Below are 27,487 nucleotides of genomic sequence, written 5' to 3'. Positions count from 1 at the left end.
GGTGCCCTCTCATTATGCATAGAGAAGTGAGAGGGAATGGTGTCATGCTCAAGGTATTGGCACACATCAACGTACCAAGAGTTTCCATCTAAAGTGGGGGAGGCTTGCTTAACATTGTACATCGCGACCTCTTGCTCCCATCCTGCTAGTTCTTATTCTTCCTCATTTTCGTTGATTTCTTCTGCTACTAACCTGCAAAGACCACGACCCTTGATATTGTGAACTGGATTGATGTCAATATCATATTACTATAATTTTCTCATCTAGTTTGCCCGTCTTTCACCCATCTCTTGTTGAACAAGCAGTGACCTGACTATTGGGCGTGGAACAAAGATAGTACATTTGTTTTCCAAAAGATAGGGTCTGAAGTGTTTTACCGCCTTGTACATTGCATACTATTGTTTGTCCACGACAGGGTAATTGAGCTATGGTCCTTGTAGGCTTGCACTCATAAAGGAGATAGGGTGTTCATTGTTCAACTCATCCTTCTAAGTGAGCACGCCAGTAAGAGATGTGTTGAAATTGAAAGTGTAGAGAAAGAAGTCTTTGCTAAAGTCTGGGCTATACAATGCAGATGCTTCTGTTGTAGCTTTCTTAATACGAGAGAATGTATCATTTTCCCTTTTATCCCATTTATATAATGGGTCTTTCTTGATCATCTCTTGTATAGTCAGAGAGGGTTCAATAATCTGAGCATAGTCAAAGATGAAATTTCAGAGGAAGTTGATCTTCCCCAAGAAATACTGCATGGCTTTCTTGTTCACTGGGTGGGAAATCTGCGTAATGGTTCTGGCCCAGTTTGGGAACACCTCGATCCCAATTTTTCGAATGATGTGTCCTAGGAGATTACCTTCAAACACTACAAAGATACTCTTCTTGGGATTACAGGATATCCCGTATTTACGACATCACCCAAAAAATTTCTTCAGGTGGCGTAGGTGGTCTAACTGTTGTTTGGAAAATACTGTCATGTCATCAAGTTAGACCACTACTGTCTATCCAATAATACCATAGAAGGTGATGTCCATTGCACATTGGAATGTTGCACCAACATTGACCAACCCAAATGATATTCATCAAAATGCTAATGTGCCCCACTTTGTTCAGAATGTATCTTTTAATCTATCAATATCTACTACCAGAACCTGGTTGTAACCCAAAAATCCATCAAGAAAAGAAAACATTTCGGCCCCAAATACTATTTGCAATATCTAATCCATGGATGGTACTAGGTAATTCTCCTTCTCTGAGGCACGGTTGAGATTTCAAAAATCTATGCATAGGAGGATCTCCCCAGACTTTTTTCTCACAGGGAGTAAGTTTGATACCCACGTTGAATGTCGTACCTTGTAAATGATCCATGCATCCAACAATTTTCTCAATTATTTTATATGAGGGGTGTTATCGTTCTGTATTTTTGAGGTTGAGGGAGTAAAAACATAGGATAACATCAAAACCACTTTGGAAGCTAGGATCTAGCCCTACTAGCTTCAGAGAGGGATCTCTCTATAAACTTTAGCTACGTTTGACATGAATTTTAGGCTAGTTATGATTGTACTGATTGTTTTTTATTGGATTGCTAGGTTGATTAAATTTTTATAATTCCATTAGGCTATGGAGTCTAAATATTAACTTGATCTGCATCAAACTTTGAAGGAGTTTCACAGGGCAAGCTAGGTTGCACTAGTTGGATATTTTATAATTTTAAATGGATCATGAAACAAAAGAAATGTAAGATTCAGTAGAAAATTAGAAGCAATGAAGAATTACTTAATTTGACTTCAGCAGAAAACATATAATTACTAACAACCCAAATAGGGTGCTCTGTATAACATATCCTACTCATCACAGTTTCTGTTATGTAATTAAGCTTTTCAGAAATGACAGAGAAATGAGACAATGATTAAACACATGAACAAAATAAAAAAATCACCAATTCGTGCACCGCATGAATGCTGTGAAAATTTCCTTGAATTATTGATGCTTCTAGCAACTTGAAAATTACAATTCATAGAGGAAATTATATTAAACAATCAACATCTATTACTTCAAACTATGAAGTATTTATAAAAATTTTAAACTAAAATATCTTCAAAAAATATCAATATTTGTTTACAAATATCTCAAACTGTCTTACACAAATAGAACTAAAATATAGGACATTGAAAACTAATTAATCTACTTGGCACTCTCTTTGTGGATTGATGGTGACAAAGAAGAGCAATTCGAATTTGATAGCAACTCTTATTTGATGAGGTGGCCTCCAAGTCAGTAACTGTCTTTGCGATTTTTCCTCCCGAAATTCTGAAAAATAGGGTCGAGTCATACCTTCGAAGATATCCATTTGAGCTATATGTTCGAAAATTGAGAGAGGGTTTTGTAGCATAGAACCCGAGGAACAAAAACCTCCTCCAGTTTACCAAAATTCATTTATTATTATCAAAAATATCCTCTGCATAATGTGACTAAAGTAGGAAATTGTGTAGTCGAAAAACACATGCTAAAATGATGAGAGCGAATCTCCCAATCCCTAATAGATGTATGAAAAGTGAGATAGGATTTTGTATCTTGGAATATTAGGAATCAAAACCTCATCCATTTTCCCAATATTCATCTCTGATTATCCATAATATTCTCTGCAGAAAGGTGACTTAAATAGGAAATTTCTAGAAAATATGCCTTCAAAGAATCATTAGCATCTCCCAAACCATAACAATTGTTAGAAAAATGAGAGATTTTTTTGTACAAGAGAATGTTAGAAACAAAAATCTCTTTTAGTATTTGAAAATATGTTCTCATTGTCTGTAAACCGTGTTTTAAAGTATTGCGTTGTATAGGGAAAAAACATAGTTTTACATGGCCATGAAACAAACATAGGATATGGAGGCCATAGGTGAAATGGAGGTGGGCGATAATGTGGAGACACATGGTTGGAGGAAATATGATTAAGTGGAAGAATAGGAGTGTAGGATGAGGAGGGACATGGTGGGTGTACATTGGCACGAAGGAGATATGTTGTAGTAGGGGAGTGAAAGTGAAGTGGAAGTGGAGGGTAACGTAACAGGGATCGTGGATTATGGCAGGAAAAGGTGAGGAGGTTGGTGATTTTCGGAGGGGGGTCAAAGCAGTAAGAGGGTTGTGGGGGGGGGGGGGTCTGAAATGGTAAGGTGATGACATGTAGAGTGGGTCCAGTAGGAAGGAGAACAACCTTTCGGACCCCCCCCGGCCAATAAAGGTAGGATGATAAGGGGGGAACAAAAATCCCTGTTGACCATTGATTTGATGAGGAGTCCATTGAACCGTTAGATGGAGCACATAACTTAATAGATATGACAATCACCTTTTTTTGCTTGCAGGTTTCATTACATATTAATTAATCGTGTTTAAATTACACAATTAACTTTATTAAAACAAAATTAATTTATGCTAAAACATAATTACTTTATCCTAAGGGCACATTTTGTCTTGCAAGCCCATTTCTTTACTTTTTCTATTTTTTCTTGGAAATAATTTGTAGGATGAAATATTATTTACATCTCTCAAACCCAAATAATAAGGTAAAACAAGAACTCATCCTATAAAATTTATATGACGCTAACAAGGGGCTCAAGCATTGGGTGTACTTTCCTTAGTTTCTGTTGAAATGGCTTGGCCCCTTCCTTGATTACTATCACATGCTGGATTATTCACATGTCATATGTCTTTAGATCACCATACATCCATGCGAAGACAACACGGTACTAATTGTATAAGTGGATGAAGGCTTGCCACTCTTGTGGTGTGCAACAGGTATCGATATTAACATACTTTGGATCTTTCTCAGTTCCTAAGTTAAATTGCTAATGCGACAATGTAGAAATGTGGGTCATGGCATTCACAGGTCCCCGAAAGTACTTTTTCATATCATGCAACTTTTCCATTGATACCACACTCTTAGGGATGAGGTTGCCTTTACATCCATTGGTTGTGTCCTAAATTGTTTGCTCGTGCTCGTCCTCATCAGTCGATGCGTCTTTGAATACGTCAGCATTGGCCATAAAATACAGTATCTTCTTGTCATCATAAAAAATGCATAAGTTAGTTATGTGATCTAGGACAAATGGTTTATATAGAATTTCAATAGAAAATTTGTCCCTTAAAGGTAACATCCTAGCAGTTGTGTTTGCCAAGGCATCCGTAGAAGCGTTACGCATTCTTGGTGCTAAAATAATATTAAAATCTTGGAAGTGAGAGATGAGTTTCCATACCTCTTGTTCATAACTATTAAGATGTTGTGACACCCAATGTACATTGTTACATACCTTATGCACCACGATTTCAGAGTCACCTATCAATTTTAGGACAACAACATTGAGGTCAATGGCCTTCAGTAGCCCAAAACTAGTGCTTCATACTCTACAGTGTTGTTTGTCTACTTGAATTCTAAGCGACTAGAGATCAAGTGTTTTATCTGTAGTGGGTCTATTAAAACACAAGTAGCTCCATAACCCTCCTATGTCTTGGATCTGTCAAAGTACATTGTCCACATATCATATGTATAAGGACTGCTTACTGCACTAGTACTACTATTTCTACTACTACTACTGCTAACTATACAAAGTTCATTATCACCAGTTGGACATGCAAGGAGGTCCAACTTGTGTCTAGTGGAATTGGGGATGGCTTTGCTAGATAGCACCCCAACTATGTTTCCAGAAAATAATTGCAAAAAATAAGTTCTGCGAAACCCATTGGCTCATTATGCCCATTCAAGGGAGTTATTGTGTGCTTCATGTATCTCTTTGACTCTATTTGAATATGATTATTCTTGCCTCTGTACGAAAGCCATAAGGGTGACCAGTTTGTAGAAAAGTATCATTGCATCTTGCTTGACCAATCTCTTATCAATAATACGCCATATGCTTTGGGAATGTCCATAAGTACAATGTTAATGCATTGATGAACTCGTCTGTAAGTTGATAACTAGATGATGGCATTCTTAAGTTCACCACCTGTCGAGACACAAATTTTGTTCAGGTGAGTGATATGTGCATATTTCTTGTCCCATTGAGAATTGATCTTCTTGGCCATGGATAGTGGCATGACATTTACCAATGCGTTAGAATCAATCACGAAATTGTGTACATTGAAGTTGAAGATTTCAAACATTAAAAAGTACAGTTGGAGGAGTGTGCTTCCCTCCAGTTAGAGTGCATTAAGCACATATGCGAGAGCATGAAGAGACTTACTAGATCCCTTGTCTAAAGAGGTAGCATTAGCAGTAGAATTTTTTCCAAGTGCCAATAGAAGGATGTCCCGCTGGCTCATGATCTTGGTAAGTTCAAACAGGTAGATGTTTGCACAAACCTTCTTCATATATTCTACAATGTTGTAATCTACTGCGGGAAGACTGACCGAGGTGTCTGGGAATGGAGCTGGGTTTACGGTTTCCAATCGGATTGTTCTAGATTTTATGCTAGTGGAAACACTTTTCGTTGGAACTATTTTCCTAGACTTTCTCTAAGTGTTATGCACCCAATTAGCCAGAGGACTAAGTTTTATTTTAAAAAATATTTGAATTTTGGTTTTAGCACCTCAATCACAGTGGTAAGCCCTTGAATTCTCAAGTTTTATCGATTACTCTGCTTCTAGGATGGACCATCACTCAGAGGTTCCTTATCGGTAGTACAGTTTTGTGTTGCAAGAACACAATGATACATGTTTACTGCATTCCCAGTGCTTGGAGCTTCATCTGCTGCAACAAATTCTTCCTCCTCTTCATCGAGCTCAACCTATTCCTCAACCATGATTGAGTCCATAAACAACACAATTATTATTCTTACAAGTTAGTTCCACTATGGGCACGTCTTTTCTGAATGATTCTCATTACGAAGTATGTAGTACGAGTCCATGCCAATTTTTTCAATGTTCAACACCACATTGAAACTCTACGTAGATTTTGCAGGTTGATTATTGCTACTATCAGAAGCTAGATTCCTTCTCATTATGTACTTGGGGGGCTTGCTACTCATGGTAGTCTCACTTTTCCTTTGTTTAAGTTCATCCATTTTGGTGGTCAAGGACTTGACGAGACGAGTAAGGATTTCAAGATCATTTGGTTCCTTTTCCTTAGCCTTACTCACAGAGGCTTGAGACCTCTTACCTGTGTCCTTGGAGTCCTTTGTGGGTTCATCATTTGTGATGACTCCAATAGTGCGCAAGTCCTTCTCTACAACAATAACTTCTTTGTAGTTTTCTGTTAGTGTTGGACTCGCAGTTTTCTTCACGAAATGCACAATACTTATTGGCAACGCAGAAGTGTAGTAGTCGATGATGATGGAGTCATGAGGTTTTGTGTCATACAATAACTTGTTTAAGATGTGATTGAAACTCTAATTGAAATATTTAACCTTTTCCTTCTGCTCCAGCTTAAGACTCCCCAACTCCTTCAATGACATGCCAGGGGTCTTATCTTGAGAAACTTTATCAAGAAAGAATATTTTGAATGCCCTACAATTCTGGATGGAGTTTGGAGGAAGGTTGTGGTACCATACAACTGCTCTACCATCTAAGGTACATGGAAAAATTTTACATGCAACATCATCACAATGTACCTCATGTGTTTGCAGATGTAGGTAAAAGTTGTCTAAGTGATCTTCGTCAAGAGCTTCATATTTCATCAAGAGCTTCTCTGCGTGCCTCAACATCTTATTCAAGACACCTAGAAGTGCTAATGGGCCCTGAGCCATCTAATCCAGATTCTTCTCTACCATGTATTCTTCTTCGTTTTCCTCTTCTTCCTCTTGCAAATCTGATGTGTCCTCTTCTTCTTCTTCTTCTTCTTATTTTTCTTCCTCCTTGCCTACCCCGATGAAATTTGAACCTGAGAGTACGGGGTTACCTCCTTCTCCTCCTTGAAAGAGTGGAGGTTCCTCTTCCCTTCCACAACTATTGCTAGTTCTTCAAGAGTGGCAAGAATTTTTTCTTAAACAGACGAGACCACCAATCTTGTGGGGGTTGTATTTTTCTTCTTTTGAGAATATGGAAGAGTGATTACTCCTAGGATCAGTCCCAAAACTTTTTCAAATTGATGGGTGATGGGGCAGATAACCCAAAGTTGATGGTACGATCTTTCACGTTCGGGCTTAGGTGGTGAAGAGCTACCAACTTCAGAATTACGAGTAGGGAAGATGGATTTAACATTACTTCCTTGACTGGAAGATGGATTAGTGGGGTCGGACAATTAGCCATAAAATAATGGTTTCCTCCTTTCTGCACCAGAAATGCTGATGATGCTATATCTACCAAAATTCAGGGGATCTCCCCAATATGAAGTCCCAATCACACCTCACACCATTTGGTGTAGTAATCTAATCCATTATAAAGGCCTGGTTGCCAAATACTTAAATATTTTCCTTGGCTCCATTTGTAAGCATAAGAGAGTGATGCAATGGTATCTTTGAAAAGCAAGGTGAGTGTGCAATGCAATTGTGTCTACGTTCTCTTACTGAAAAGGGGGAGAAAAGTGAGCCTCTAAGCGAGAGGTAATAGTGTTACCTAGGAAGAGACAGCCATGAATCAAAAGGACCTCTCCAACATCCAACGAAATAGTCCATAGCATATGCAACAGTTGTTACAACTAATTAACAAGGGAAGATCTGTCTAACATCCAGTTGAATAGTCTACAACGGATGTGATTGTCCTTATCAATGATAAGAAAATAAATTTATGTCTAGTATACCACGAAATATTCCACAAGGATGAGATAATAGTAACAACCATTACAACACATTCCCAACAATATAAGCACTAAAATAACTGAAATAGTTCAACTATCTTACTACATGTCAAAGCAAGCATGAAATACAAACGTTCACAAAATAGTCTTACAAATATTCATAAGTCATTCATGAAGAACATGCTGTCCAAAAGCCTTTCGTAATTAAGAAAAATTTCCAAGGCAAATGTTTACATTGTACATCACTATCCCCAGTAGTGGGGCATTGGAGCCACTCCTTGCTCCTCAAAGAACTAGTTGATCTCTCTAATGCCTTGCGAGAGGAGCCAAGGTGAAAAGTCCTTTGCTCATACAATGAGGGGGTATATATAACCAAGGGGTTATTCTTATCCCTTGTGACTCTTTGACTACCCTCATGACTATTCAACTTTCTATGAGTTTTCAACTTACATGACTCTTAATATTAATGTGTGTCCATTGGAATTCCACTTTATAATACATTTGATTTACAATATACATGGGCCACAATAGTGATGTGGCATATTTAGAGGTCATCAAGAACATTGTTCCTGGGGATGTTCTTAATTATTTTTATATGCTATCTTTTATTAGTTTTCATATTTGTGCGGGAAAATTTTATGGTATTATGGTGTTTATATAGTTATTTAGGTTTGTTTGTAAAATTATTTTTTTGTGTGAAAAATAAAAAATATTGGTGAAAGGGAGTTGTTGGAAAAATCAAATGAAGAACTAATTATAGAATAGATTAAAAAATTTTGAATTTGGTGGTTCTAGATGCATATGGTGACACAAGAACATATCATGAATTTGATGGTGTATACTCTGTTATAAGCTGGTGGCGTCGTGTGGAGATAGGAACATCAGCTTATAGTTTAATTTGATTATGTGTTTAGAAGGTCGTCTTCTATAATTGACTTCTGAATATATTTAGTACCGAGACATCCTTCCTAGATAACCAGGGAATACAGTGGAAGACCATGTGTTCAACAAATGGAGGGATGCCCATAGGATGGTTAAGTATTGAGACTGATGCATCGTTCTCCGGGAGGTTGAGAAGCGTCAATTATGCAAATTACATAAAAGATGGTTTGAAGCAATTATGTTTTAAATGGAGGTCAAGTGACAACTTGAAGATGTGGTGGTGAAGAAAGAGCGGTGTTTGCAAGATTCCAAAGTGGATGTGAGTGTTGATGAAGACCAATTATAAAGATATCATATTGTTATTGTAATATGTGTTTTTAAGGTTTTCCATGTAAGAAGTAAGGGAGGGTGTTGGAAATAATGCTTCCATGTCATGTGTAGGTGTCATTGTGAGTCCTTAGGCATAAGCCTATGTTGATTCCTATGTAATGAGTTGGATTCATGATATATATGTGTCAAAGTTAGTGTGTTAAGTGATATATATTGTAACTGTTTTGGTCAATAATAAAATAGTGTGTGTGGTTGATTTGTGTTGTGTGCAACCATTGTCTCTCTCACTGCTTTCTTTAAATTGCTATCACTCTTCAAGATTGTTGAATCATTTTGTTATGTCATAGAATTCTAAAAATATTTAACATTTTAGATGATTAAAAATAAATAGATGGATAAGAGTTGTGTCTTTTGAACTTCAAGGGTGCAAAGCATGATTGATTTAAATACTCTTGAATATAAACTTGAACTTGCAGTTAACAATTGTGTCCAGTTTAAGCCCACATTGCATTATTACACTCATAGGTGTCCCCCTATTGGAATTGGCTACTTTAATCCTTTAGCTAATTGATTTTTTTGATCAAATGGTATAAATTGAAACATGTGAGTATATTCGCGTTGTCGCCACTATATCAATAGATAGAATTCACACCACTATCTTCCTTGCATATCTAAATCACATGTTTAAAGCATACTTGAATTTATTTTTTACAAAGCATGATTAAAATTTACTGTACCTATTGTTGATAACCACGTATGTTAATTAGTGAGAAGTGAGTTTAAACAAATTATAAATATATATTGAAACGTGGATTGATTCTAAAACCTACATCTATTCACATTCTTAAATGTATGTCTCTTCAACCATTTTCCAAGTGTTTTGTCTACTCCATTATGTAAACTGAGTGTTTGCCTATGCGTTACGAATTCCCTCATCCATTTCATGGTTACCTGGTTGCATTACAAGCCGAAGAAATTTGAATTTGTTTGATATTTTGAGCTCAACCACTACCAGAGCTCATTTCATGTTTTCTCATCACTGGTTATTTACATTTTTAGAGCTTGCAAGCCTTCAGTTCCATAAAGGTTCTTTTAGTGATTTTAGATGGTATTTTAGTAGAGGATTGTTTGGCAGTTGTACATTTATCAATCCTAAATTTTAATATCCATATTGGACCTTCCTGTGAGTTTGAGAGAAAGATTGAAGGAGAACGATTTGTCATGTTTGGTGCCAGATACTCATATCAATTCCCTCTAGGTTTTAGCTTGCTTCAGAGACTAGAACTTGAGTTCTTTCAAGTGTTGTTTCTTTCTACAAAATTAACAGGTAAAATGAGGTTTTACAATTTGATAATTTTAGAACTAAGGAATTTGTCTTCACTTTTTTATTTTGTATAGAAGAGTGAAATGATGCTTTAGGGTTTTATTATAAAATAGAGCTAAGGAATACTTTTGTGTTGTATCATACCCTCAAGTTAATACACAAGCTTATCCACCCCAAGTATACCCTCAAGGTTACCCCAATATTATCCACCACAAGTGCCACCTTCATAAGTGTCACCTATGTAGACGCAACAACCCTATCAGGAAGCACCAACTAAAGCCACACCATCGATTAATGGAGAAAGGATATACAAATACTCTTATGTTTTTTCTTTGACCTTCATTGTAGCAACTTTTTTATGGTTCTTATCACAGTTAGTGTGTTTATTGGGATTGGTAATTTTGGTTGCAACCTATGTTTTTTTCATTTTTGTTGCATCATGAATTTCTACTATAACATTATGAATTGCATGCCCTCCCACTCTCACATTGAACGATATGCCATGGGTGACCAACAAATTTTGATGGGAAACCTTCACAAGGATACTACCCTCTTTTACATAAATTTATATTATGGTATTAGCATCCGTGATGTGGCAGTTGATTGTCTTCCTTGGAAAAACAGGTTTCATCTTCTAGTTGACTAAATAAAGAGTTAGTTTTGCAATAAATGTTACAAAAATATTGGGGATTTTGTAATGTAAACATTTATGTTCATTTTATTGTTGAAATATACGATGATGTTCAAGGAGACTAATGTAGCCAAAGAAAATGGTTTGTTTTTATTTATTAAAAAACAACAGTGTGGTAAGTATCTTCCAAAACATTGTCTTTAAAACAATTTTTCATCTGGAAAATTGTGAGATATCAAAGAAAAAAACTTGTGGTTTTTTTATTAAAAACTATGTGAAATTATAGCACATAAAAAAAAATTTCTTTTCTAATTCTAAATTTATCATAGTGCTTTAATTTAGTTGTTAAATATATTGCGTTAAATGGCCAAGTTGTTGGATTTCATTTTTAGTAACAAGATTTTTGGCTATTGGATTGAGGTGGTTGTTGGATTGAAGTGTGAATCTTTTTAATATAGTTTCTTAATAGATTTTTATCACTATGATATTTAACAAAATAATTTGTAGTTTCATATACATTGATTAGATATAACTATTTATAATTTAATATACATTGATTTAAAACAAAGCATTAGTGGTTTAATACAAATATTGTCATTGGATTGAGGTGCGAATCATTTTATTACAGTGGCTTCATAGTTTTTTACTTTTAACAAAATAATGTGGACTTTGATATACATTGGTTTGATAATAATAATTTTTAATTTAATATACATTGATTTAAAAACAAAACAAAACAAACAAAAAAACATTTTTTAATAGACATTGATTTTAATATAATACATTGTTTTAACCTATAATGGTTCCAAATCATTTTAAGATAATCACTCTTTGATCTTTAACACTCTCATCAATACAACATTGTGTAGTTTAACATACATTAATTTTATATAATAATTTTTAATTTAAGATAATATATAATGATTTAATGCAAAACATTGTTTTAATATATAATGATTTTATATGCTACTTTGTAATTTCTGTGATTTAATGTATAGTGATTAATCTACTATAAATGTATAAATACTAATTTAATTAATATGTTTAGTAATTAAAATAAACTAAGATATGTCAAGTCTCACTAGCACAACTGGTTGAGGATGGGCCTCGTTAGAAAGGTGACGTAGGATGAAACCTCATGGAGGGTATTACGCCCGTGCAAGGTGGACGAGACATGCTAAAACTCTAGCCAACTTAAGGTTGGTGTGCCCCAGGCCAGGTGCGATCCTCGGGAAACTTTGATGGATTAGATGCCCCTAGGTCATGGTTTCTCAAGCCACAAGTCAATCCTGGAGGAGCACAAACAACTTGACAAAACAAAGTAACTAAGATATTAATTTATTGATAATAACTTTAATAATGTAATGCTTAATCAATATATAATTAATATATTAATTTTTTATATTTAATATATTGTAGGTTTGAAGTTGAGATTTAGTACAATTGACATATTAGATTTTCTATCTTTAAATTCAATTTAGGATAAAAAATCCCAAGGGAAATATTGTCAAGAAAATCATACAAATATATGAGATGGAGTAGAAATAAATATGGAGGAGAGAGTGTTTGCAGTAAATTTGGTAAGGATGGGTCACTCAAGGCTTGTATATTAAAATATAACCTTGTTTATTCCAAACATTATATGAGTATTCTCATTTTCATTCCACTAAGACATTAAACCGCTACAAGAGGTCATTTCATGTTTTCACATCACTTGTTATTTACATTTTTAGAGCTAGCGAGTCTTCAATTCCATAAGGGTTCTTTTAGCGATTTTAGATGGTGTTTTGGTATAGGATTGTTTGGACATTGTACATTTATCAATCATAATTTTAATCTCCACAGTGGACGTTGCTGTGAGCTTGGGAGAAAGATTGAAGAGAATGGTTCCTCATGTTCGATGCCAAATACTCATATCAATTCCCTCTAGGTTTTAGCTTGCTTTAGAGACTGGAACTTGAGTTCTTTCAAGAATTGTTTCATTCTAAAAAATTAACGAGTAAAATGAGATTTCACAATTTTCTAATAAAGTAGAACTAAGGCATTTTTTCTTTGTTATTTTGTATAGAAGAGTGAAATGATGTTTTAGGGTTTTATTATCAAATAGAGATAAGGCATAGTTTTCTGTTGTAGCATACCATCAAGGTAATACACAAGGTTATCCACCCCAAGTATACCCTCAAGGTTACCACAATCTTATCCATTGCATGTGCCACCTTCATAGGCATAGCCTATGTAGATGCAACAGGCCTATATGGAGGCAACCACCAAAGCCACACCATTGCTTGGAGAAATTTTTTATGGTTTTTATCACAATGAGTGTGTTGATCAAGATTGGTAATTTTGATTGCATTCTGTGGGTTTTTCATTGTTGTTGTGTCATGAGTTGCTACTATAACCTTATGAATTACATGCCTTCCCACTATCACATTGAACAATATGCCATGGGTGACCAACATATTTTGATGGGAAACCTTCACAAGGATAGTACCCTCTTTTACATAAATTTATACTCTTATATTAGCATCCGTGATGAGACGGTTGATTGTATCCATTGTACAAACATGATTCATCTTCTAATGGGCTAAATAAAGAGTTAATTTCGTAGTAAATGTTACAAAAATATTGGGGATTTTGTAATGTGAAAATTTATGTTCATTTATTGTTGAAATATGAAATGATGTTCAAGGAGACTGATGTAGAGAAAGAAAATGGTTTGTTTTTATTTATTAAAAAACAACAATGTGGCAAGTATCTTCCAAAACATTGTCTTTAAAACAAATTTTTACTAGTAAATTGTGAGATATAAAAGCAAAAACTTGTGGTTTTTTATTAAGAACTATGTGAAATTATTGTACATAAAAATAAGTTTATTTTCTAACTCTAGGTTTATTACAATACCTTAATGTAGTGGTTAAATCTATTACGTTAAATGGTCGGGTTGCTAGATTTCCTTTCTAGTAACAATATTTCTCGCTATTGGATTGAGGTGGTTGCTGGATTGAAGTGTGAATCTTTTTAATATTGTCACTTCATAGGATTTTAGCACTACGATATTTAAGAAAATAATTTGTAGTTTCATAAAATTGATTTGATATAAAAATTTATAATTTAATATACATTGATTTAAAACAAAGCATTAGTCACTTAATACAAATATTGTTGTTGGATTGAGGTGTGAATATTTTTATTATAGTGGCTTCATAGTTTTTTAGTTTTAAGAAATTAATGTGGAATTTGATATACATTGATTTGATAATAATAATTTCAATTTAATATACATTGATTTTATACAAAAAAAAAAAATTGTTTTAATATACATTGATTTTAGTACAAAACATTGCTTTAACCAATAATGGTTCCAAATCATTTTAAAACAATCATTATTTAGTCTTTAACACTGTCATCAATACAATACTATGTAGTTTAACATACATTAATTTTATATAATGATTTCATACAAAACATAGTTTTAATATATAATGATTTTATATGCTACTTTGTAATTTTTGTGATTAAATGTATAGTGATTAATCTACTATAAATGTTATAAATAATAATTTAAGTAATATGTTTAGTAATTAAAATTAACTAAGATATGTCAAGTCTCACTAGCCTAACCAATTGAGGATGGACCTCGTTAGCAAGGCAAGCCAGGATCAAACCTCACAGAGGCTATTGCACTCGTGCTAGGGGGAGCAGACATGCTAAAAATTTAGTCAGCTTAGGGCTGGTGTGGCCCAGGTCTGGTGTGATCCTCGGGTGAATTTCACGGCTTAGATGCCCCTGTGTCATGATTTCTCATGCCACAGGTCAATCTTGGAGGAACACAGACAACTTGACAAAAAAATAATTAAATAAGATATCAATTTATTGATAATAACTTTAATAATGCAATGCTTAATCAATATATAACTAATATATTAATATTTTGTGTTTAATATATTGTAGGTTTGAAGTCGATATTTAGTACAATTAACCTATTATATTTTCTATCTTTCAAATCAATTTAGGATAAAATATCCTAAGGGAAATATTTTCAAGAAAATCATACAAATATATGAGATGGACTACAAATAAATATGGAGGAGATAATGTATGCAATAAATTTTCGAAGGATGGGTCATTCAAGGCTTGTCTATTAAAATATAACTTTGTCTATTCCAAACATTATAACAGTATGTTTATTTTCATTCCACTAAGACATTCAACCGCTACCAAAACTCATTTCAGGTTTTCTCATCACTGGTTATTACATTTTTAGAGCTAGTGAGTCTTGAGTTCCATATAGGTTATTTTAGCACTTTTAGATGTTGTTTTTGTAGAGGATTGTCTGGCATTTGTACATTTATCAATCATAAATTGTAATCTCCACAATGGACCTTGCCGTGAGTTTGAGAGAAATATTGAAGGAGAACGGTTCCTCATGTTTGATTCCAGATAGTCCTATCACTTCGCTCCAAGTTTTAGCTTTCTTTAGAGACTAGAACTTGAGTTCTTTCAGGTTTAGTTTCTTTCTAAAAGATTAACCAGTAAAATGAGGTTTTACAATTTGATAATAAAGTAGAACTAAGGCATTTTTTCGCTTTGTTAATTTGTATAGAAGAGTGAAATGATGTTCTAGGGTTTTATTATATAGTAGAGATAAGGCATAGTTTTCTCTTGCAACATACCCTCAAGGTAATACACAAGGTTATCCACCCGAAGTATACCCTCAAGGTTACCCCAATCTTATCCACCCCAAGGACCACCTTCATTGGCGTAACCTATGTAGACGTAGGGCTATGAAAAGGCACCCACCAAAGCCACAACATTGCTTAATGGAGAAAATATATACAAATCCTCTTATCTTTTATTCTTTGAACTTCATTAAAGCAATTTTTTATGGTTTTTATCACATTTAGTGTGTTGATCAGGATTGGTAATTTTGGTTGCATCCTATGGGATTTTCATTTTTGGTGTGTTATGAGTTGCTACTATAACCTTATGAATTACATGAGCTCCCACTCTCACATTGAACGATATTCCATGGGTGACCAGCATATTTTGATGGGTGACAAGCAGATTTTGATGGGAAACCTTCACGAAGATACTACCCTCTTTTAGATAAATTTATTTTATGATATTAGCATCCGTGATCAGATGATTGAATGTATTCATTTTACAAACATGTTGCCTCTTCTGGTTGGCTGAATAAAGAGTTAATTTCACAATAAATGTTACAAAAACATTGGGGATTTTGTAATGTGAAAATTTATGTTCATTTTATTATTAAAATATGTGATGATGTTTAAGGAGATTGATGTAGCCAAATAAAAGGGTTTGTTTTTATTTATTAAAAAACAACATTGTGGTGAGTATCTTCCAAAACTTTATCTTTAAAACAATTTTTCGGATGGTAAATTGTGAGATATAAAAGCAAAAACTTGTGATTTTGGATTAAAAATTATGTGAAATTATTATACATAAAAATAAGTTTATTTTATAATTCTAAGTTTATTATAGTTCTTTAATGTAGTGGTTAAATATATTACACTAAATGGTCGAATTTTATTACAATACTTTAACGTAGTAGTTAAATTTATTGCGTTAAATGGCCAAGTTGTTGGATTTCCTTTTTAGTAACAAGATTTCTCGCTACTGGATTGAGGTGGTTGTTGAATTGAAGTGTGAATATTTTTAATATAGTCGCTTAATAGGTTTTTAACACTATGATATGCATTGCTTTAAGAAAATAATCTATAGTTTCATATACATTGATTTGATATAACAATTTATAATTTAATATACATTGCTTTTTTTTTTGTAAGCTTGGTGGTACCTTTCTAGTAATTTTCAGAAATAAAGCAGGTTGCAGCCATATGTCTGAGACTTAAGTGGCCTCAACCTATCTTGTAGGAAACCAGGTTTGTTGGCCACCTAACGACAAAATATATCATCTCTAAGTAAAAAATAATAAGTTTTTCTATCCATGCTATAGATACCTGATAGTCTTTATACTTCCCATTCTCTAAATAATGATGAACATAACTAATAATATGTCTAAAACTATAGGATTGAAGCATTCAAAATGAAAACCATGGGTACATTGTCATTGTTAATCATCAGCTGAATCCACTGAAGCGAGGTCCTTCATAGTAGAACTAGGAAGCTCCGAGTGGGGTATGCAAGGGATGTGATGCTCAATTTGGCTCAGTCGACCACTCTATTGTTGCAGTTGGAAATTTATTTTTTGTAGGCTTAAGGCTGATAACATACCAAGAATCACTACCAGTGACTACGAATGATGATTGTCTCCATAATCCTCGAATTCCCGTCGTACATTAGTTCCATAGGAGTGTAAGTGCCCAAGCTACCCTCCCCAACAATCTAAATAGAATGTTTCTCCCTCCAACTATCCTTAAAGCTATGCCACCCTCATGCATTAAACCTCGCATGCTTGATACCACTGCTCCAAGTGTTGGCTGCATGTAGAGGGTGCCCGTGAAGATCTTAATGATCCACATTAATCTTTGGGCCTGAACAATCCAACTAAGGTTGGCTCGAGCCCTGATCGGGGATAATATGCATTGATTTAAAACAAATCATTAGTGATTTAATGAAAATATTATTGTTGGATTGAGGTGTGAATCTTCTTATTACAGTGGCTTCATCGTTTTTTAATTTTAAGAAAATTATGTGGAATTTGATATACATTGATTTGATCATAATAGTTTTTAATTTAATATACATTGATTTATACAAAAAAACATTGTTTTAATAGACATTGATTTTAATACAAAACATTGTTTTAACCTATAATGGTTCCAAATCATTTTAACATAATCGCTCTTTCGTATTTAACACCATCATCAATACAATACTATCTTGTGTAGTTTAACATACATTAATTTTATATAGTAATTTGTAATTTAATATAATATATAATGATTTAATACAAAACATTTTTTTAATATATAATTATTTTACATGCTATTTTGTAATTTCTATGATTTAATATAGAGTGATCAATGTTATAAAAAATGACTGATCATCTCCTTAAGAGTGGTTGTTACAAAAAATTAAATAAAAATCCCTTAAAAAGAATAACCAATACAGTTTGTAACTTAATCAAGGCAAGCAATGAACGAGACAATAAAAACCTCTTAGAAAGCAATCCTTACACACCCAAAATGTATGGTGCTCCCAACATGGTATATCTCTTAGAGCCATAGTTAACACTATCGATGGACCTACCTATCATCTTGCTAAACACCTTGCCAAAAAACTAAATCCTCTAGTTGGTAAAATTGATTCATTTGTTAAAGACTCTACACATTTCATCAATGAAATCAAAAACATCAAACTTGATCAAAATCACATATTAGTTAGCTTTGATGTAACCTCTCTTTACACCAATATACCTATTAATGAAGCCATGGAAGTGGTTAGAAAAATAATTTATCCTGAGACATGTAAAATCATTGAAACTTTCTTGAGGTCCACATTCTTCAGCTTTATGGGTGACATCTATGAACAAACTTGTGGTGTTGCTATGGGCTCTCCTTTATCCCCTATCATTACCAATTTGTTTATGGAAGACTTTGAAACTAGAGCCTTGAACTTTGCCCCCCTAAAACCCAAATGGTGGAAAAGATTTTTTGGTGGAACCTTCGTCATCTGGCCACATGGGAGGGAGAAACTAGAAATCTTAAAACATCACCTCAATAGTCTATCAAAATTAATCAAATCCATTATGGAAACTGAGATCAATGCTTCATTTTTTAGACATTCTCCTCTCTCGAAACCCAGATGGATCCTTATCCCACCAAGCATATAGGAAGAAGACTCATACTGAGAAATACCTCCGCACCACTTCCAACCATCATCCAACCCAAAATGTTGGTGTCCTCAACACCCTAGCAACCAGAGCTATGAGAATTTCTAATAAAGAACACTTCGAATTAGAAAAGGAACATCTAATGGATGTGTTTCTAAGAAATGGATATAAAAAACACCAAGCTATCAAGGCCTTCCACAATGCTAACAAACCTAAAAATAACAATAATAAAGATAACACTGTTGGAAAGGTAAACTTACCTTACATTCTAGGTACCACTGACAAGATTGCCAATATCCTAAGAAAAACAATATCTTTGCCACTTTCAAACCCATTAACACCATTCATAGTAACCTAAAATATGTCAAAGATCCCCTTGACCCTAAGTGCCAAAAAGGTGTTTATATGATCCCTTGCTCCTGTGGTAAACCTTACATTGGGGAAAATTGTCTCTCCATTAAGATCAAGCTTCAAGAACACTTTGCAAATATTAAACACAATTGCTCTACAACCTATGCTCTAGTGGATCATTCCAACAATAGTAAACATCATATATGCATTGAAAATTCCCGTATCATAGCTAAAATTAATCATTATTTTCATAGAAAATTCAGAGAGGCCCTAGAAATCAATAAACATCTCAATAACCTTAACTGAGATGATGGATGGAAAATAAGTGAGAATTGGATTCCCACATTAACCTCTAAATCAACACCCTCTTAAAACTTACAATTTATTCTTAAAAAACTTACATATATTTCTCTTATTTAATTACATATCTATGTAGCTTAATTTTGAAAATCATAGCCCTTACCACGAACATTTTGTTCACATGGAATGATTTCAATCTATCTCCTTATAACATTTGCCAACAATAAAAAAATATTATCACAATTTTAAAGAACTAAAACATAAGTAATTATGAATATTAATTAAAACTTTAAATTTCCCATTATTTATATATTTTTAATATCATATTATATAACAATATTATAACCACAATAGAATAATATATAAAAAATTATTCCAACCTATCACACTAACGTAATCTAAAAACAAAACTAATTGATATTAACATTTATCAAATAATTTAATTCCATTGTTTTAGAATTAATTTATTATAATCACATAATTTAATTTTAAGATTTTAAAATTAATATATTATAACTCTATGATTTATTATGAACAATATTAAAACCAACATAAAGACATTGGAGAAATTTTGATTTATTAATATGAATATATTCAATCTTACCTTTTAACAATTTCGGGTTACCCTGTTGGCTTTTTCTTTTCTAAAACCTAAAACGCTAACCTATTTATTAGACATTCCTCAGATCAATTATTTCTTATATTTTTACATCTTGATAATGAAGCTCAGTAAAATGTTTGAAACGTCGATGAAAATTTCTCAAATGCAATGGACCCAGAAAACTCATTACAACAACACACGGATCGGAGAAGCCTAAAAACCGAAAATAATTTAATTAATATGTTTAGTAATTAAAATTAACAAAGATATTAATTTATTGATAATTTGTTTAATAATGCATTGCTTAATCAATATATAATTAATATATTAATGTTTTACATTTAATATATTATAGGTTTGAAGTTGATATTTAGTACAATTGCCATATTAGATTTTCTCTCCTTCAAATAAATTTAGGATAAAAAATCCTAACGGAAATATTGTCAAGAAAATCATATAAATATATGAGATGGAGTAGAAATAAATATGGAGGAGATAGTGTTTGCATTAAATTTGGTAAGGATGGTTCATTCAAGGCTTGTATATTGAAAGATAACTTTGTCTATTCCAAACATTATAACAATATGTTTATTTTAATTCTATTAAGACATTTTTTTCCTTTTTTTTTTTCCATTATTTATACTTATTATAACACTAGGGTTTATAGTATTAGGTTATAATATTAATCCTAAGGCTTATAATCTTATGGTTTATAATATTAATATTAGGTTTAAAATCGTAGGTTTTAAAACATTAATTTTAGGGTTTAATCTTAATACAATGGTTTATATTATTAATCCTAGAGGCACAATTTATTATAGTAATATTAGCATTTGTAAATGCAATATTAGTGTTTATAATATTACCGTTAATAAAAAATATTAATTGTATTTACATTTTAATTAAACATGGAAAAAGAAAACCAACTAAGGTCAAATGTGGTAAAACAAAACTCAACCATGGTCAACTTTGGTCAACCATGCTCATCCCTCTCAACCTAGAAAACTCGTTATTCAACCCATTCCTAATATCCACTTAGGGTCAACTAAGGATAAACAAAAAATATATCTTAATTTCAATTTTGGTTATTTAGTTTCAAGGGTCCATATTCCTAGGGTATAATATTAATCATAGGGTTTATAATATTAATCCCACGGTTTAATATAAATCCCATGCATTTATAATCTTGGTCAACCATGGTCTAATCTCACATTATCAAAAATATTGTCTCAATATGAAAATCAACAAGTGTGAACCATGGTCAACCATGGTCGAATGTTGCATTGTGACAAATATTATCTTAATATAAACATCAACCATGGTAAAATGTCACAATACAAAAATCAACCATGGTTAACCATTGTCAACTATCCTCAACCATCGTCAACCAAGGTTGGTGATGATCAACCATGGTCCAATGTCACATTGTGACAAATATTGTCTCAATAGTAAAATAAACCATGGCCAACCATGGTCATCCTTCATCGAACGTCGCATTTTACAAATATTGTCTCAATGTTAAAATCAACCATGGTCAACCATGGACAACCATGTTTATTTCAGGGTTTATAGTATTTATCTCAGGGTTTAGATAGCTAGTGTTTATAATATTAATCCCTTGGTTTTATAAACCATTGTCTTTTAGTATTAATCCCTTGGGTTTATAATATCAATACATCAAGTTTATTAATTTAAGGGTTCATATTTCTAAGGTATACAATTATTCATAAGGTTTCTAATATTAATCCTTTGGTTTAATATAAATCCCTTGTGTTTATAATCATGGTCAACCATTGTCCAATGTCACATTGTGACAAAAAGTTTTTCAATATGAAAATCAACCATGATGGAACATCGCATTGCGACAAACGTTGTCTCAATATGATAATGGACCATGGTAAACCATGTTTATTTTAGGTTTTATAATATCTATATTAATTTTTATATACATTGGGTTTATAATCTTAATATCTTGGGTTTAATATTATTCCCTTGGGTTTATAATACCATGGGATTTTAGAATGAATCCCTTGCATTTATAATATCAATCCCTTGGGTTTATTAATCTAAGGATTAATATTCCTAGGGTATAATATTATTCATAAGGTTTATAATATTAATTCTAAGGTTTAATATAAATCCCTTGGCTTTATATTCATGGTCAACGATGGAAACCATGGTGCAATGTCACATTGTGACAAAAATTTTGTCGATATGAAAATCGACCATCGTGGAATGTCGCATTGTGAAAAAGGTTGTCTCAATATGAAAATGGACCATGGTCAACCATGTTTGTTTCATGGTTTATAATATTTATCTTAGTGTTTATATATGTTGGGTTTATAATATTAATCCCTTGGGTTTAATATTATTCTATTGGGTTTATAATACCTTGGGATTTTAGAATTAATCCCTTGCATTTATAATATCAATCCCTTGGGTTGATATTCATGTTCAACCATGGACAACTGTGGTGCAATGTCACATTGTCCCAAATGTTGTCTCAATATAATGAAAATCAACCATGGTCAATCGTGGTCGACCATGGTCCAATGTTGCATTATGAAAAAAGATTATGTCAATGTGAAAAACAACCATGGCCAACCATGTTTATTTCATAGTTTATGTATTTATATTAGGATTTATATACCAAGGGTTTATAATATTAATCCCTTGCATTTAATAATATACCCTTGTGTTTTTTGTATTAATCCCTTGGATTTATTATTCCCTTCAGTCTATTATACCAATTCATTAGGTTTATTAATCAAAGGTTTCATATTCCTAGGCTGTAATATTGTTCATAGAGTTAATAATATAATTCCTTGGGCTTAATATAAATCCCTTGTGTTTATAATCATGGTCATCCATGGTCAACCATGGTCCAATGTCACACTGTAACTAAGATTTTATCAATATAAAAATCAACCATGATCTGACATCGCATTGTGACAAATATTGTATCGATTTGAAAATAAACCGTGCTCAACAATGGTCAACCATGGACGAACATAACATCTTGACAAAGATTTTCTCAATATGAAAATGAACCATGGTCAACCATATTTATTTTAGGGTTTATAATAGTTATCTTTCGATTTATATACCTTGGTTTTATTATTCCATTGGATTTATAATATCAATCCCCTCAGTTTGTAATATTAATACTAGGGTTTAATATAGATCCCTTATGTTTATAATCATGTTCCAAAATGGTCAAGCATGTTTATTTTAGTGTTTTTAATATTTATGTTAGGGTTTATATACATTTGGTTTATAGTATTTATCTAAGGGTTTATAATATTAATCCCTTGGGTTCAATATTAATCCCTTGGACAATGGTCAACCATATTTATTTCAAGCTTTATAACATTTATCTTAGTGTTTATATACATTGGGTTTATAATATTAATCCTTTGGATTTAATAGTATTTCTTTGGGTTTATAATACCTTGGGATTTTAGAACTAATCCCTTGCATTTATAATATCAATCCCTTGGGTTTATTAATCTAAGGGTTCATATTCCTAGGGTATAATATTAATGCTATGGTTTAATATAAATCCCTTGGGTTTATATTCATGGTCAACCATAGACAACTATGGTGCAATGTAACATTGTGACAAAGATTCTCGTCCAATGTCGCATTGTGAAAAAAATTGTGTCAATGTGAAAACCAACCATGGTCAACCATGTTTATTTCAGGGTTTATAGTGTTTATCTTAGGGTTTATATATCAAGGGTTTATAATATTAATCCCTTGGGTTTAATAATATACCCTTGGTTTTTTAGTATTAATCCCTTGGATTTATTATTACCTTAGGTTTACTATATCAATCCATTGGGTTTACCAATCAAAGGTTTCATATTCCTAGGCTATAATATTGTTCATAGGGTTAATAATATAATTCCTTGCATTCAATATAAATCTCTTGTGTTTATACTAGTACAAAATGGCTAATTAGTTACTAAAACAACAACTAAAATTTGCATATAAACAACCATTTTTCATTCAGTGACCAGTAGTGGCTTATTTACACTACCTTATAACGTGACCAAGTTTTAGTCATTTTTAGCTTAGTCATTAATTAGTTGTCTCAGTTTTATCATCTAGTACTATATTTAGCTATAAATTTGGTCATTAATTTAGTAATTGATTTAGTCATTAATTTCCACTGTTAATGACCAAATATACAAAAAAACATATTACTATATGATCATCTGAGAAAACCATTTAATGACCAAATAAATATTACCAAAATGTTGGTCGTGTTATGAGATACTGTAAGTTAGCTAGTAATGGTCAAATATATGAAAATTTTAGTCATCGTTTGAAACCAATTAATGACCAAAGAAATATGACTAAATTTTAGTCGTGATATAAGATATTGTAAATTAGCTACTAACAGTCATACATATGCCAAATTTAGTTGTCATTTGTAATCGCAAATTTATCATTTATAGTAGTTATTTATCCTTTTTTGTTAGTTTCATATTCATTATATAAATGACTAATTTAGTAGTTTAAATTCATTTCATTTACTTTCATTAATAGTCATTATAAATGACTATTTCAGTCATATATTCATTTTATTTGTGTTCATCATTAATCATTATAAACTACTAATTTAGTAGTTTTAGATTGATTTTATGTGTTCATTATTAATAAACATAAATTAATTAGTATGATTTTGCGGCTAAATTAAAAAAAAAAAGTCATATAATGTGCACTGGTTCATCTAATATGAAAAAACAACGTTACATATGTTAATTAAAATACTAAGCAATATCAAGTGCAACTATACATAATTTCAACCACATAAATTTTATTATATGAAATGTCAAATATTACAATATGATTTTTCAACTTAATACTGGTTAGACTATAATTTACACATGAAATGTTGTTTCAACACTTCAAAACATTACCAATGTGTTCCCAAGGCATTGCACATAAATTCACCAACTCTGAACACTTGAAAATCAATATCTATGTGTGTGTCTTATGTGGGATATTGGATTTAAGGGTATCACTATATCGATTATCTTCTCTCTCCTTTTTCCTTTGTCACTCCAGTGTTATTGTTCTCCTCTTTCTTCAGATCTTGTTTCTCACCATCAATACTGAGTTCTTTTTCTGAAAACAATAAAAGATACAGTGCAGTGTGTAAGACATGAAAGGAAATGAACACTAAAATATAAACTAAAGTATACTATAAGGGATTTATATGAAATATACCTCAACATCAGCAATGTTAAAGCCATTTTCCCCCATAAAAGCAAGAAAAGCGAATCAGATTTATTTAGTTGAGCGATAGTGGCCACTATGTGGCCAGATGAACTGTATAAAGAAAGAAAATAAAACATCACCATAGAAAAGAACACCTTAGTAACTTAGTGTTTAACCTTCAAGGAAAGCTTAGGCAAAATCACGCCAACTAAGTTACATGCTAAAAAGCTCAAGCTGTAGATAACTTGTGAAAACAAATAATTTGAGGTCTGATATCTAATCCTTGTCGTTTGATTCGCAACAACATTCCATTTTCTAATGCATGAACTTGGTCAGGTATATGACTAACATGTGCTAAAATAACAACATGAAAGTAAACTTTTCTAACAGTCATGAAAATATTTCAACGCAAAACCACTAAAAGGATTTCAATCAATATTGTGTAATATTAATTTCATCTTCAAGCTTTGATTGTTGTTTAAATGGAAATTATACCACATATTTTCAATTTCGTAGTTAAAATACAAAACAAAATCAAAATAAACATTCAAAATACAATTAAAAAATAAAGACAGGATGTCATGGAATGTACAATGCAATTATAAAAAAAAATTTGACCTATCCATCGATGTGTTGTCAAGAATTCATAAAACATTTGCTTTCCCATTATAAAAATGAGGTGAAATAATCACAACATTAAAAACCATAGGAATCCCTACTAGAAACTTTTCCCAACTCGATGGCTTAGGTGCCTGAGGGATCTCTAAGAGAAAATGAATCATATCCAATATGTGCTCTTAATTGTATCCACATCCTTTTTCCTATCGCATTTCCTATAACCTTGCCACACCAGAGTCAAGTAACAATAAAACGAAGGCATTGACATCTTTTATTATCTTTTGTATCTATAAAATTAGAATCTAATTTGTTTTGCGAAAATATTAATTCATATTTAAAACTTTGCTGTCATGAGAAGGTAGCAATCAAGTAGGACATCAGAAAAATTGACCTCAATGAGGTCCTCAAACAATTTCTACAAAATTAATATTTTTCTCAGTGTGATATCTTGGATAGAAAAAAGAACATATATGGAAAATAATAAGCCATATATTACTTATGTTCCAAATTTGTATATGGTGTATTCCTTGGTAGCTTTTTAAGATGTTCCTTTGCCTTTACCAAAGCATAATGTAGCTTGGCTAAACTTTGTATCCTTTCATTCAACATCAATTTTTGCAAGATAAATGTCACACATTATTCTTTCCCATTTATCAACATGCTACGTGATAAATTGAAAGTCACATAAAACCAAGGGCAAACCATTTTATAACCAAAACATGTTGAGATTGCAACAAGATGATGGAGCTTAGTGAAAAGAGTCGCCTTCACTAAGTGGGCCCGCAGGCTATTTTTGGCGCAAGTCTATTTTTAGACTATGTCTATTTTTAGACATATGGATCATGTCTATGTTTATGGATGATTGATCAAGTTGGGAAAAATAGATGGACTTCTATTTTTGATGAAAGTGTGAGTGATCACAGTGTGAGTGATCAAGTCTATTTTTAGACTGGCTGTCAAAAATAGAAAAGTCAAATATTATTATCTCACAATAATATTTGGACTATAAACTTAATCTTATTCTCTTGGAGCACTTCAGTTTGAGCTATGGAAGTGGCACATGCAGCTGTCAGAAGGAAATTCGTTTTTCTTATGAGTCAGTTGAGTTGTTGCATGCATGACTTCAGTTAGAACTCAAGTGAGTTGAGTTTAGTGGACTGGAGGTACAGTTGATGGAGTTGTGTTCAGTTTAACTTAGTTAAACTGGTTGTAGTTAGTCTAACTGCAGATAGACTAATGATGAGTTGTTAAACTAATTATTAACTCATAATACAACTAAAGAATACATCAGTTAACTCAGTTGCATGTCAGTGCATGTTCAGTTCAACAGGGACAGGTGGTAGAGAATCAAATTGCTATTAGTTGTGACTATAGTTGTGCACCAGATCTTGCACAATCAAAGGATTGAGTATGCCAATGAGTTTGCTCACGTATTTGGCCCGCATTTTAGCCTTTGCTCACGTCCACAAAGAGTGAGTGACTATTTTGCAGGTGAAAATCGAGTTTGGGAAGCAATTCTCATCAGTTCTTGAGCAGGTATTGAGCAGTGGAGGCAGGCAAGCAGTGGAAGAGATTTGGAGATCAGATCTGAGCTGTATTGTGTGTAACAGAGGTGGAGATACTTGTGAGAAGTATTATGCTGTGTAATGTTACATGACTCAATCATTAATATACAGATAGTGTGG

Source organism: Pinus tabuliformis, chromosome J (genome assembly GCF_031772625.1).
Source record: "Pinus tabuliformis cultivar Carrire ecotype Pingquan chromosome J, CPIR1, whole genome shotgun sequence".
In the NCBI taxonomy this organism is placed as follows: Eukaryota; Viridiplantae; Streptophyta; class Pinopsida; order Pinales; family Pinaceae; genus Pinus; species Pinus tabuliformis.
This window is presented reverse-complemented; position numbering follows the sequence as displayed.